This window comes from Myxine glutinosa, chromosome 11, assembly GCF_964187855.1.
Source record: "Myxine glutinosa chromosome 11, kmMyxGlut1.1, whole genome shotgun sequence".
Classification (NCBI taxonomy): Eukaryota; Metazoa; Chordata; class Myxini; order Myxiniformes; family Myxinidae; genus Myxine; species Myxine glutinosa.
Window position 1 is genome coordinate 2,922,532 of NC_136271.1, and position 13,233 is coordinate 2,935,764.

Sequence of the window (13,233 nt, forward strand, 5' to 3'; positions counted from 1 at the left end):
ATATGACGGTTTTGTCGTTTGCAATGACTTTTTTTAACCTTTCACGAAAGGATATCCTCCCCCAACAGGTTTAACCCTCCCCGAAAGGATATCCCCCAACAGGTTTAACCCTCACCTATAGGATATCCTCCCTCAACAGGGGTAACCCTCCCCTATAGGATATCCTCCCTTAACAGGGTTAACCCTCCCTTATAGGATATCCCCCCCCCCCCCCCCCCAGCAGGTTTAACCCTCACCTATAGGATATCCTCCCCCAACAGGTTTAACCCTCCCCTATAGGATATCCCCCCCAGCAGGTTTAACCCTCCCCCTATAGAATATCCTCCCCCAACTAGTATAACACTCCCCCTATAGGATATCCTCCCCCAAGCAGGCTTAACCCTCCCACGAAGGGAAATCCTCCTTCAACAGGTTTAACTCTTCCCCCATAGGATATCCTCCCCCAACAGGTTTAACCATCCCCTATAGGATATCCTCCCCCAACACATTTAACACTCCCCCTATAGGATATCCTCCCCCAGCAGGTTTAACCCTCCCCCTATAGGATATCCTCCCCCAACAGGTTTAACCCTCCCCAACAGGTTTAACCCTCCCCCAACAGGTTTAACCCTCCCCCAACAGGTTTAACCCTCCCCCAACAGGTTTAACCCTCCCCCAACAGGTTTAACCCTCCCCCAACAGGTTTAACCCTCCCCCAACAGGTTTAACCCTCCCCCAACAGGTTTAACCCTCCCCCAACAGGTTTAACCCTCCCCCAACAGGTTTAACCCTCCCCCAACAGGTTTAACCCTCCCCCAACAGGTTTAACCCTCCCCCAACAGGTTTAACCCTCCCCCAACAGGTTTAACCCTCCCCCAACAGGTTTAACCCTCCCCCAACAGGTTTAACCCTCCCCCAACAGGTTTAACCCTCCCCCAACAGGTTTAACCCTCCCACCCAACAGGTTTAACCCTCCCCTATAGGATAGCCTCCCCCAACTGGTTTATCACTCCCGCTATGGGATATCCTCCCCCAACAGGTTTAACCCTCCCCCTATGGGATACCCTCCCCCAACAGGTTCAACCCTCCCCCATAGGAAATCCTCCCCCAACAGGTTTAACCCTCCCCCTATAGGACATCCTCCCCCAACAGGTTTAACCCTCCCCCTATAGGACATCCTCCCCCAACAACTTTAAGCCTCCCCCTATAGGACATCCTCCCCCAACAACTTTAAGCCTCCCCCTATAGGACATCCTCCCCCATCAGGTTGAACCCTCCCCCTATAGGATATCCTCCCCCAACAACTTTAAGCCTCCCCCTATAGGATATCCTCCCCCAACAACTCTAACCCTCCCCCTATAGGACATCCTCCCCCAACAACTTTAAGCCTCCCCCTATACGACATCCTCTCCCAACAACTTTAAGCCTCCCCCTATAGGATATCCTCCCCCAACAGGTTGAACCCTCCCCTTATAGGATATCCTCCCCCAACAACTTTAAGCCTCCCCCTATAGGACATCCTCCCCCAACAACTTTAACCCTCCCCCTATAGGACATCCTCCCCCAACAGGTTTAACCCTCCCTCTATACGACATCCTCCCCCAACAACTTTAAGCCTCCCCCATAGGACATCCTCCCCGAACAACTTTAAGCCTCCCCGTACAGGACATCCTCCCCCAACAAGTTTAACCCTCCTCCAACAACTTTAAGCCTCCCCCTATAGGACATCCTCCCCCAACAACTTTAAGCCTCCCCCATAGGACATCCTCCCCGAACAACTTTAAGCCTCCCCGTACAGGACATCCTCCCCCAACAACTTTAACCCTCCCCTAACAACTTTAAACCTCCCCCTATAGGACACCCTCCCCCAACAACTTTAAGCCTCTCCCTATCAGAGTGCGCTAGTACTCTATGTGGAGATGGTGCGGAGAAAAATGCTGGTCCCATCTGTTACATACAAAACTAAAGTTTGAGTTAGACTATGGGATGTCGGCTCGTATCGTTCAGTCTTGTGGTCCAGTTTGGGGGGGGGGGGGGGGGGGGGGGGGGGGGGGACATAAAAAACAGTTTAAAATCAAGAAATAATTAAGAAATTACCTATTTTACCTCATCCCGTGAATATAATATGCACATTTTAGCGCAATTCGTGAAATATAACCGACTTACAATTCTAGATAGTATTGAACGACCTGCAAGCTTTCATCCAATGAGATATTATTTAAGTAACGTCTTCGGTCGCCTCTTCTTGTTTATCCAATAAGGAACGCTGTTTGGGAAGACTACGGCAAAGGCAGCTATTGACGTTTCATTGCCGATTTACGTAAACCGCGATTTTTTGGGTCACGTCCGACGTCCACAAACAGCTGATCGCATATAATTATGTCGTAAGTGGCATGATGGCTGCGGAAAGGGAGAGAATTTCTCTCAATTTAAAGTGTATTTGCCACGATTCTGGTGTTACTGATGAAGATATAAGACTCTTCATCGAATCTTCGGGGGCTTCATTTTTATGTAGTGTTGGTATTTGGCAAAATCTAGTCGGAAATCAGGCTGAAATAGCGATGTTTTCTGCAAGAACATGGCGGCTAAATTAACGTTCCTACGCCCGAAGACACCGGATTTCATCGGCGATGCTACCAGTATTTTACCGATTCTTCGAAGCAGAAATGGGGCTTGGTTGCAAAACAAAAGCAAGAAGATAAATATTTTGCAGGTACGTTGATATCCTTTTACAATAATACTATAAACATCAGCAGATATACTGCACACGTGTTGATGTGATCGCATTCTCGTAAAGCACTCTGAATATCTACCAGGATTTCAAGCACTAGGAGAATCGTTCATAATTTCTGAAGATACAACATCAGTCCTGGAAGAATTTGTTTGCAAGCTCTATGGCCAAAATGGATGCTCCGGTGTGAATGAGCTCTATCATATGTTTTCAGTAGCTGCAAGGGCTGAAAATGTGATGCCTCCAAGCAGCGATGCTTTGCATAAGCACATTAAGCAGGCAAATTATCAGACAGCCATCTTCAAGCGTAGATTTGAGCAACATCCGTCAATTCCTTCTCCTGTTGGGCATGGTTGGAAGATGGTGGACAATAATCTTGGCATTGACTGGATGGATATGGAGTCTGCTGAGAATAGTATCCTGGAACTCTCCGTGTGTTCATGCAAGAAATCTAATTGCAAAGCGGGAGAAGCAAATGACCAGTGGTGCGTATCATTGGGTATTCCGTGTACCGAGTTGTGCACATGCAAGAAGTGTGAAAATATGGAGCAACACAAAGCAGTTCTTGTTGATGCACAGGAAACCGACGATGAAGATGATGAACGATATGATGTTGAAGATTGCTTTGAAAGAGAAGAATTCTTCCTGTGACAACAATCATTAACTTGACTAAAAGTACTTGAATGATGCTTTACATCAAATTTGGATAAGCTGAAAAAGGCAATGTTTGCCATTTTTTAAAATAGGCCTAAAACAGAAAATGTCAGTGATGAGTTTACTTCTGTGATGGAAATATTATTAAGAAAGTTTTTTTTTTTTTAAGTTCAGCCACATAAAGCATCATCGACGGATCATTGAGCATTTCATTAATGTTTGACTTCTTTACTAATCAACAGACCCATTGATTATAATTATACATTTTGGAAGGAAACCATGTACACATATTTTAGTCAAAACTTAATATTCTACTGTGAATGAAATGTATTTGATTGTGATTTTTAAAGACATTGTAACAACCAAAGAAACATGTGATACATGTAGTAATGGGTTTAGAAATGCTGGGTTGGCACCCTATTCTGAAGGTGTTTTCTTGAATTTTCTCAAAAATTAAATGGCCATTTCATGATCCACAGCCTCGTCGATTCACTTACTCCAAAAAAGTTGAGTTTTTATATTATCAGAAACCTCGGACTACATAATATCAGAATGCGTAACCTTTCTTGCAGATTCGGTCGTTTGATAAAAACATTGTCCGATTGGTATTTCTGTCTGTAGCAACATGCATTTTAAGGCCATTTTCCCTGCTAGAGCAGGGGTTAGCCTTGGGGTCCCCATGACAATCTTCTCAATTTTGCCCTATTTTCTGCATCTCTCCTTGTTAACCCCCTTGCCCGCATTTCTTCTTCCACCACCTTTAGCCAAGTCTTTCTCGGTCTTCCCTGTCCTCTTCTTCCTTCTACATTCATTTCCATCACTCTTCTCAACCAGTCACTTTCATCCTTCCTCAACACATTACCAAACCATCTCAACCTGTTCCTCTTCACAGCATCAATCACAGGCTCTATTCCCATCATCTTTCGCAATTCATCATTTGTCTTCCTCTCTCTCAACGATACTCCGCACATCCACCGAACCATTCGCATTTCCACCCTTTCCAGCCTTCGTTGCTGCTCTACATTCATGACCCATGTCTCGCTCCCATAAATCATAACACTTCTCACACATGCAGCATACACCTTTCCCTTCAGCTTCAACGACACTCCCCTCCTCATCAGCACGCCACTCAGTTCCCGAAACTTCTTCCATGCACATCTCACTCGAGCAACCGTTGCCGAGTCTGATCCACCTCCATTCAGCATGTCTCCGAGGTAGCAAAATGTTTTCACACCTTCCAAAAATGACAAAATGACGGGGATATAGAGACATTGGGGAAGGTTTTTCCACTCACTGGGAACACCGTGAGTTATCCTATGCTAGTTGATGGTACCATCATACGATGTATTGAGTGTACTTTTGATTGCTATTTGTTGTACCGTTATTCTTGTGTGATTTTTAATACAATATTTGTTTGTTGATAAATCATTGGTGTGGTTTCACTATTGATTTCTGACAAAGAATAACATTTTTCTGCCGTGGCTCCTCTCGGGGCTCGGAGGTACATTGTGACCAGGGGGTCGGGGAGGAGCACGTAACGGAAATTGGGGGCTCGTCCAAGCTTCAGAAGGAAATTAAATGCAAAGAGCTGGATTTAATGAAAGAACGGGGAGAGGTACCATCCATGCCGGCTAGTTCGACAACTAGTCAGAACACCTGGGATGTTGGTAGACATGAGGCTGGTTCCACTCCAACGAAAAGGAGGTAGCCAAGTTTTTTTTTTACACTTTGAGAAAGTGGCTCGAATGCTAAAATGGCCTGAGGAATACTGGACCATGTTAGTGAAAAGTGTTCTGGTGGGTAAAGCTCAAGATATTTATTCGGCTTCACCGATTGACCAATGTGCAGATTGAGATAGTGAAAAAAACCATTCTTAAAGCCTATGAATTGGTCCCTGAAGCTTACCGGCAAAAATTCCGGAATGCCAGGAAGAGGGAGAGTGAAACCCATGTGGAGTTTGCCAGAATGAAAGAAACCATGTTTGATCGGTGGTGTGATTCAAAAGGGGTTGGGAAAGACTTCAAACTATTGCGACAATTGATCCTGGTCGAGGAATTCAAACTGTGTGTCCACGAGGACATTAAAGTACATCTGGAGGAACAGAAGGTATCAGAGTTGTACGAGGCAGCAACCGTGGCAGATGACTATGCCTTGACACACAGGATGGGGTTCCACAAACCTAACTTCCCGCCTAGAGTTCGCCCGGAGAGTGATGATACATCCGGTGCGGAGAACGAAGATTCATGGGGGCGGCCTAGAGATGACTATGAGGACAGATCTGATACCGCGACTCTTAGGGATCAGAGGTCTACAGTTCCAAGACGGACTTATCCTCCGGATGGCTCGAGGCAAACCACGAGTTGCTCCTCCGGGCCTACTTGCGCTTTTTGCAAGAAACCTGGACACTTGATGTCCTGATGTTGTGCTATGGAAAGGCAAAATCAGGAGCGGAGTCAGACTAGTACGACTCCGAATGCAATGGCAAATGTGAGAAATCGCCCTCAAATGGGTTACCAACCATTTATTTCAGAGGGGTTTGTGTCACTGGATGGAGACTCGACTAACGAGAAACCGGTTAGGGTATTGAGGGACACAGGAGCACATCAATCTTTGATGCTTGAAGGCATTTTGCCATTGTCAGAGAAGATGGCAACTGGTGTTAGTGTTCGTTTACAGGGGGTTGGTGGCTGTGTTAAAGCTCCACTTCATGTCATCCATTTAGAGTCTGATTTGGTGTCAGGACCGGTCACCGTAGGCTTACAAGCACTCTTCCTGTTGAGGGAGTATCTTTTGTTATCGGGAATGATTTGGCCGGTGGTCAAGTTTCTGGTAACCCGATGGTTGTTAAAAAGCCTAGTATGGAAAGTAACACGACACAAGTCAGGGATGGAGGCAATGTTGGCAAGCTCTTTGTCGGTGGACTGAACTTCAAAACAAGGAAAGATGTTCTGGCCTCTGTCTTCGGCAAATATGGCCCGCTTTTGGAAGTGCTGCTGATAAAAGACAGGGAGACACAAAAGTCAAGAGGGTTTGGCTTTGTCACGTTTGAAAACACAAAGGACGCCAGAGATGCAGAAAAGGATCTGAATAGCAAGGAGTTGGAGGGTCGGACCATAACAGTAGAGAAGGCATTTCATAGGTGTCGAGGGGGCTACAGAGGAGGACAACGTGGAAGTAGTGGTTTTGGTGGTGGCCGCAGTCGATATTACTATGGAGGCTCCCAGAGTTATGGCAGCTCCCGAAGGAATGATTTATCAGGGTAGTGGCCGAGGAGGAGACCGCTATTCATGTGACTACAGTGACGAGCGGTCCAACCGTGATTATTATGAAAGTTCGGAAGAGTTGAAGCACTGAATGCTGCGGAGCAGCCGTGCCAAGATTCCTACACTGATTAACCCTGAACGCCACGTTCCTAAAGGCGTCCATGTGGTGAATACTTCCAGGCCTCACCATCCAACCACCATGGAACCTGGCTCTCAGCTCGGCCTCCCGGAAAAAGTGCTGTAGATTTGCATGACTGGATTTTTGATCACAACCCCTTAACCTTCATTCAAAAGAAAATAAAAGTTTTAAAAATCAGAGGGTGATGAGATGGAGTTTGGCTTTGCAGGAGTCCAACTGGGAAATTGAACATGTAAAGGGCAGGGACAAGGTCGTTGCTGACGCTTTGTCCAGAGTGAATTAACTTTGGAAATCTCTGTGGGTTGTTCGAAGTTTTGTTGCTTTATTTTTGGGAAATATTGATTTATTGTTGCTCACGGGAATTGATGATTTGGGTTGTGAGTGTACTTTTGTTTGTTTAGAAAGTTTGCCTGCAAATAATTCTCGCTGTGTTCAAACTTTCTTTCTTGAGGGGGGGGGGGGGGGGGAAGTGTTACCGATTCGTCACTTCCGCTGTTGTGGTTTTCATCCATTTGAAACACTTCTGATTCTATGTATTATTATTATCATTGTTTAAGTGAAATGGCCATTAGTATTATCAAAATGTAAAAGGGTTAACTTTAAATGAAACCGGAAACCAGATCGGGAACCGGAAGATGAAGAGGGAGAAGAAGGAGGGCGTGGCGAAGAAGTCGGACAAGAAGCGAGTAGCTTCCAGCTCCGTAGTCAGCGTTGTCGAACGAAAGTCGCGAGTGAACTTTGAGTTTCTTCGAAAGGAGTTCCGGCGATAGGTGTTATCGCTGGGGGATTGAAAAAACCTGCGTGGTCAGGTTTGGGCGTTGCGATTCTGAAGTCATCGCCGGGTCGTGTCGACTCAAGTAAGAGCCATCGGCCATTTTGACACTCGTGCTTGGTTCAATAAAAGGTCGTGGCTACGCGTCAGAGTTTTCACCATCCTGTCGTCTGTCGGGGATGTGTGTGCGCAATGCTGAGTTTGAAGATTAAGTGGCGGTTCGCCGACAACCAGGGAACGTTCATACCTGGAGGAACTTTGGGATTTCCCATTCCGCGGCGAGTTTGCCTTTGGTTTTGGACCACGTGACTTTTTGCGTCGCTTCGTAGCGCCTACGCCTGAGAGCTGCTTCGGCGGTGCGACTGCCCTTGCCATCCGCACGGGATTCTGGTCTCGATTGGACATTGTTCTAGCGATCGCTGGAGCGAGCCGACTTCGTCTTGAGGATGGGGATATAGAGACATTGGGGAAGGTTTTTCCACTCACTGGGAACACCATGAGTTATCCTATGCTAGTTGATGGTACCATCATAAGATGTATTGAGTGGACTTTTGATTGCTATTTGTTGTACCGTTATTCTTGTGTGATTTTTAATACAATATTTGTTTGTTGATAATCATTGGTGTGGTTTCACTCTTGATTTCTGACACAGAATAACGTATTTTTCTGCCTTGGCTCCTCTCGGGGCTCGGAGGGAGGTACATCGTGACCAGGGGTCGGGGAGGAGCACGTAACACTTGGAAAAACCGAAAAACTTTGCACATCTATATCTCAGAAAAAAATGAGACGTGGCTCATTGTGAAGAACTCTCCATGGGGAATAGAATATGTTAATGATGTCACAGGTGCCTCCATTATGACATCATAATTCGACAAGTACAAAACTTCATCCGATCAAGATGAAATTTCTTGAGCGTCAGCTCGGGCTGAAGTGGTGAAGAAAAAGGATGACCATCAGTCACGTGGTATGGCCGCCATATTTGTTTCAACACAAAAGCCTTAAAACCACTGAAAACGCGTCTTGGCGTGGGACTGCAATCTGATTGCTCTTTCTCGTTGCCCTCGCCTGAGGAGAGGGGATTGCATTTAAGTCGGTTGTCTGTCTGTTTGTCTTTGTCTGCACAGAATAAATATGATTTCTCTGCAACCGTTGGTCCGATTGACAGGAAATTTTCACCATAGGTGCAACTCCACCTGTAGAATATTTTTAAATAATTATGACGTCATAGGTCACGTGGTTCGGCCGCCATCTTGGAAAAACCGAAAAACTTTGCACCTCTATCTCCGAAAGCGCTGAATAGAAAAAAATTGAGACATGGCTCATTGTAAAGAACTCTCCATGGGGAATAAAATATGTTAATGATGATGGCATAAGTGCCTCCATTATGACATCATAATTCGACGAGTACAAAACTCCATCCTATCAAGATGAAATTTCTTGTCATGTAGCCATAAATTGGTGGAGAAAAAAATAATGACGTCATTGGTCACGTGGTTCGGCAGCCATCTTGGAAAAACCGAAAACATTTGCACCTCTATCTCAAAGTGCTGCATAGAAAAAATTGAGACATGGCTCATTGTAAAGAACTCTCCATGGGCAATTAAATATGTTAATGATGACGTCATAATTCGACCAGTACAAAACTTCATCGATCCTAATGAAATTTCTTGAGCATAATCTCGGAATAAAGTGGTGGAGAAAATAATAATAATGATGTCATCAGTTATGTGGTTCGGCCGCCATATTTGTTTTCACACAAAAGCCTTTAAAACCACTGAAAACACATCCTGGCGAGGGTCTGCAATCTCTGGTTGCTCTTTCTTGTTTTAAATGTTTTTATTACTTGTAGGATATCCTCCACCTATAGGATATTCTCCCCAATAACTTTAAGCCTCCCCCTCCATATCCTCCACAGCAACTTTAAGCCTCCCTCTATATGATATCCTCCCAACAACTTTAAGCCTCCCCCTATATGATATCCTCCCTAACAATGTTAAGCCAACTCCTATAAGATATCCTCCGCCTATATGACATCCTCCGCCTATATGATATCCTCCCCAGCAACTTTAATCCTCTCCCTATGCCTATAGGATATCATCCCCCTGCTGGACATCCCTCCCCAACAGATTTCATACTACCATATACAATATCATCTGCCTACAGGATATCTTCCCTAACACGTTTAAACTTCCCCCTATGTGATATCTTCAACAACTTAAAGCCTCCCCTATATGATACCTTCCCGAACAATGTTAAGCCCCTATAGGCTATCCTCCCCAACAGGTTTAACCCTCCGCCTATATGATATCCCCCCAACCATTTTAATCCTCTCCCGGTAGGATATCCTCCCTCCACCCCCCTTCCCCCCACCCCCCCAACCCTCTATAGTCTATAGGATAGCATCCCCTCTTAGGATATCCTTCCCTACAGGTTTAATCCTCTCTCCCCTATACGATATCATCCCCCTATAGGACATTTTCCCCAACAGGTTTAAACCTTCCCTACAGGATATCTTCCGCAACAGGTTTAATCATCCCCTATTTTTTAAGGTCATGACCTAATTATAGACATTTTGACATTATTCGCCAAAACTCGACCAAGGTTTGTCTGATCGGACCGAAGTTGCCCTTTCTAGATGGGCTACAGCAAGTCGCATTTACTTTTAATTTACATCATACTCGTACCCATCCAGGTTATAGGTCAAGGTCGAATGGCGGTCTGAAAAAAAACAAAACGTTTTTTGCCAATGCAGAATCTCAAAGACTGCTTGGACGTCCAAGTTGTCGTTTCATCATAATAGTGTACCTGCACTGAAATTGTGCACCTGGTATTTGATACATGCCCTTGACCTACTTTTTCGGATTTTGACCTAATTAAGAAAAAAACACATTTTTTATCTTAACTTGAATAATTTTCCTCTGATTTTTCATAATTAGTTTTATGGATAGAATGTAGACGGGACACATCTTACTATAATTCACCAAATGTCCGTCTGTCCGTTCCCAGGTACCGCAAAAACGGCTGAACCGATTGCAACGATATTTTTGGTGGGTAATCCTAGGACCCCCTGGAGTAAAACAGGGTGGGTAATCCTAGGACCCCCTGGAGTAAAACAGGGTGGGTAATCCTAGGACCCCCTGGAGTAAAACAGGGTGGGTAATCCTAGGACCCCCTGGAGTAAAACAGGGTGGGTAATCCTAGGACCCCCTGGAGTAAAACAGGGTGGGTAATCCTAGGACCCCCTGGAGTAAAACAGGGTGGGTAATCCTAGGACCCCCTGGAGTAAAACAGGGTGGGTAATCCTTGGACCCCCTGGAGTAAAACAGGCGATATTGTTTTTCCAAGTTTTCCAATTCTCCAGTTTTTCCAAACTCGATGGAATAATATTTCCCGATATGAACAGTGATGTGGCTTTTGTTGAAATTCTACAAATACTGTTTATTCTACGTACCAGGAGAGAGAAGATCGACCCCTGACAAACTCTTCCTGTATAAACGTGCGGCTCCTCAGTAACACGGCAGCGGGTGCAAAGCGACGGAGAAACAGGTGGAGCGGCCGCTTCCGTTTTGCAGAATTCAATCTTTTTTCAAAATGGGCGCCATGTACTGTTTAGATTTTGATGATTTGCGTGTGATATGATTCAACGGATGTTTATATGAATCGTTTAAAATAAAATAAAAACCCTTCAATTTCTGATATTTTGCCTTTTCATTTGGGCTTCCCAATTGAAGCCCCGCCCATAGGGCGAGTACCGTTGCTAGTTTTCTTAATCGACATTCTGTCATGTAATGTTAAATGTCGAGGTGTTATGGTGGTCTGAAAGCAATATGGCCATGTAATGTTAAATGTCGAGGTGTTATTGCAGTCAAAGCAATATGGCCATGTAATGTTTAAGGTCAAGGTGTTATTGCAGTCAAAGCAATATGGCCATGTAATGTTTAAGGTCAAGGTGTTATGGCGGTCTGAAAGCAACATGGCCATGTAATGTTTAAGGTCAAGGTATTATGGCGGTCTGAAAGCAACATGGCCATGTAATGTTTAAGGTCAAGGTGTTATGGCGGTCTGTAAGCAACATGGCCATGTAATGTTTAAGGTCAATGTGTTATGGCGGTCTGAAAGCAATATGGCCATGTAATGTTTAAGGTCAAGGTGTTATGATGGTCTGTAAGCAACATGGTCATGTAATGTTTAAGGTCAATGTGTTATGGCGGTCTGAAAGCAATATGGCCATGTAATGTTTAAGGTCAAGGTATTATGGCGGTCTGAAAGCAATATGGCCATGTAATGTTAAAGGTCAAGGTGTTATGGCGGTCTGAAAGCAATATGGCCATGTAATGTTAAAGGTCAAGGTGTTATGGCGGTCTGAAAGCAATATGGCCATGTAATGTTAAAGGTCAAGGTGTTATGGCGGTCTGAAAGCAATATGGCCATGTTATATTTAAGGTCAAGGTGTTATGATGGTCTGAAAGCAATATGGCCATGTAATGTTTAAGGTCAAGGTGTTATGGCGGTCTGTAAGCAACATGGCCATGTAATGTTTAAGGTCAATGTGTTATGGCGGTCTGAAAGCAATATGGCCATGTAATGTTTAAGGTCAAGGTATTATGGCGGTCTGAAAGCAATATGGCCACGTAATGTTAAAGGTCAAGGTGTTATGGCGGTCTGAAAGCAACATGGCCATGTAATGTTTAAGGTCAAGGTGTTATTGCAGTCAAAGCAATATGGCCATGTAATGTTTAAGGTCAAGGTGTTATGATGGTCTGAAAGCAACATGGCCATGTAATGTTTAAGGTCAAGGTATTATGGCGGTCTGAAAGCAACATGGCCATGTAATGTTAAAGGTCAAGGTGTTATGGCGGTCTGAAAGCAACATGGCCATGTAATGTTTAAGGTCAAGGTGTTATGGCGGTCTTAAAGCAACATGGTCATGTAATATTGAAGGTCAATGTGTTATGGCGGTCTGAAAGCAACATGGCCATGCAATGTTTAAGGTCAAGGTATTATGGCGGTCTGTAAGCAACATGGCCATGTAATGTTTAAGGTCAATGTGTTATGGCGGTCTGAAAGCAACATGGTCATGTAATGTTTAAGGTCAATGTGTTATGGCGGTCTGAAAGCAATATGGCCATGTAATGTTTAAGGTCAAGGTATTATGGCGGTCTGAAAGCAATATGGCCATGTAATGTTAAAGGTCAAGGTGTTATGGCGGTCTGAAAGCAATATGGCCATGTAATGTTAAAGGTCAAGGTGTTATGGCGGTCTGAAAGCAATATGGCCATGTTATGTTAAAGGTCAAGGTATTATGGCGGTCTGAAAGCAATATGGCCATGTAATGTTTAAGGTCAAGGTGTTATGATGGTCTGAAAGCAATATGGCCATGTAATGTTAAAGGTCAAGGTGTTATGGCGGTCTGAAAGCAATATGGTCATGTAATGTTAAAGGTCAAGGTGTTATGGCGGTCTGAAAGCAATATGGCCATGTTATGTTAAAGGTCAAGGTATTATGGCGGTCTGAAAGCAATATGGCCATGTAATGTTAAAGGTCAAGGTGTTATGATGGTCTGAAAGCAACATGGCCATGTAATGTTTAAGGTCAAGGTATTATGGCGGTCTGAAAGCAATATGGCCATGTAATGTTAAAGGTCAAGGTGTTATGGCGGTCTGAAAGCAATATGGCCATGTTATGTTAAAGGTCG

General features: G+C 44.5%; 1 protein-coding gene across 1 annotated transcript in view; it reads left to right on the plus strand.

Annotated features, from left to right (window-relative positions):
• Positions 1-13,233, plus strand: part of TAF5 (TATA-box binding protein associated factor 5) — a 543,784-nt gene that overhangs the window by 393,873 nt on the left and 136,678 nt on the right. The window lies entirely within an intron of this gene.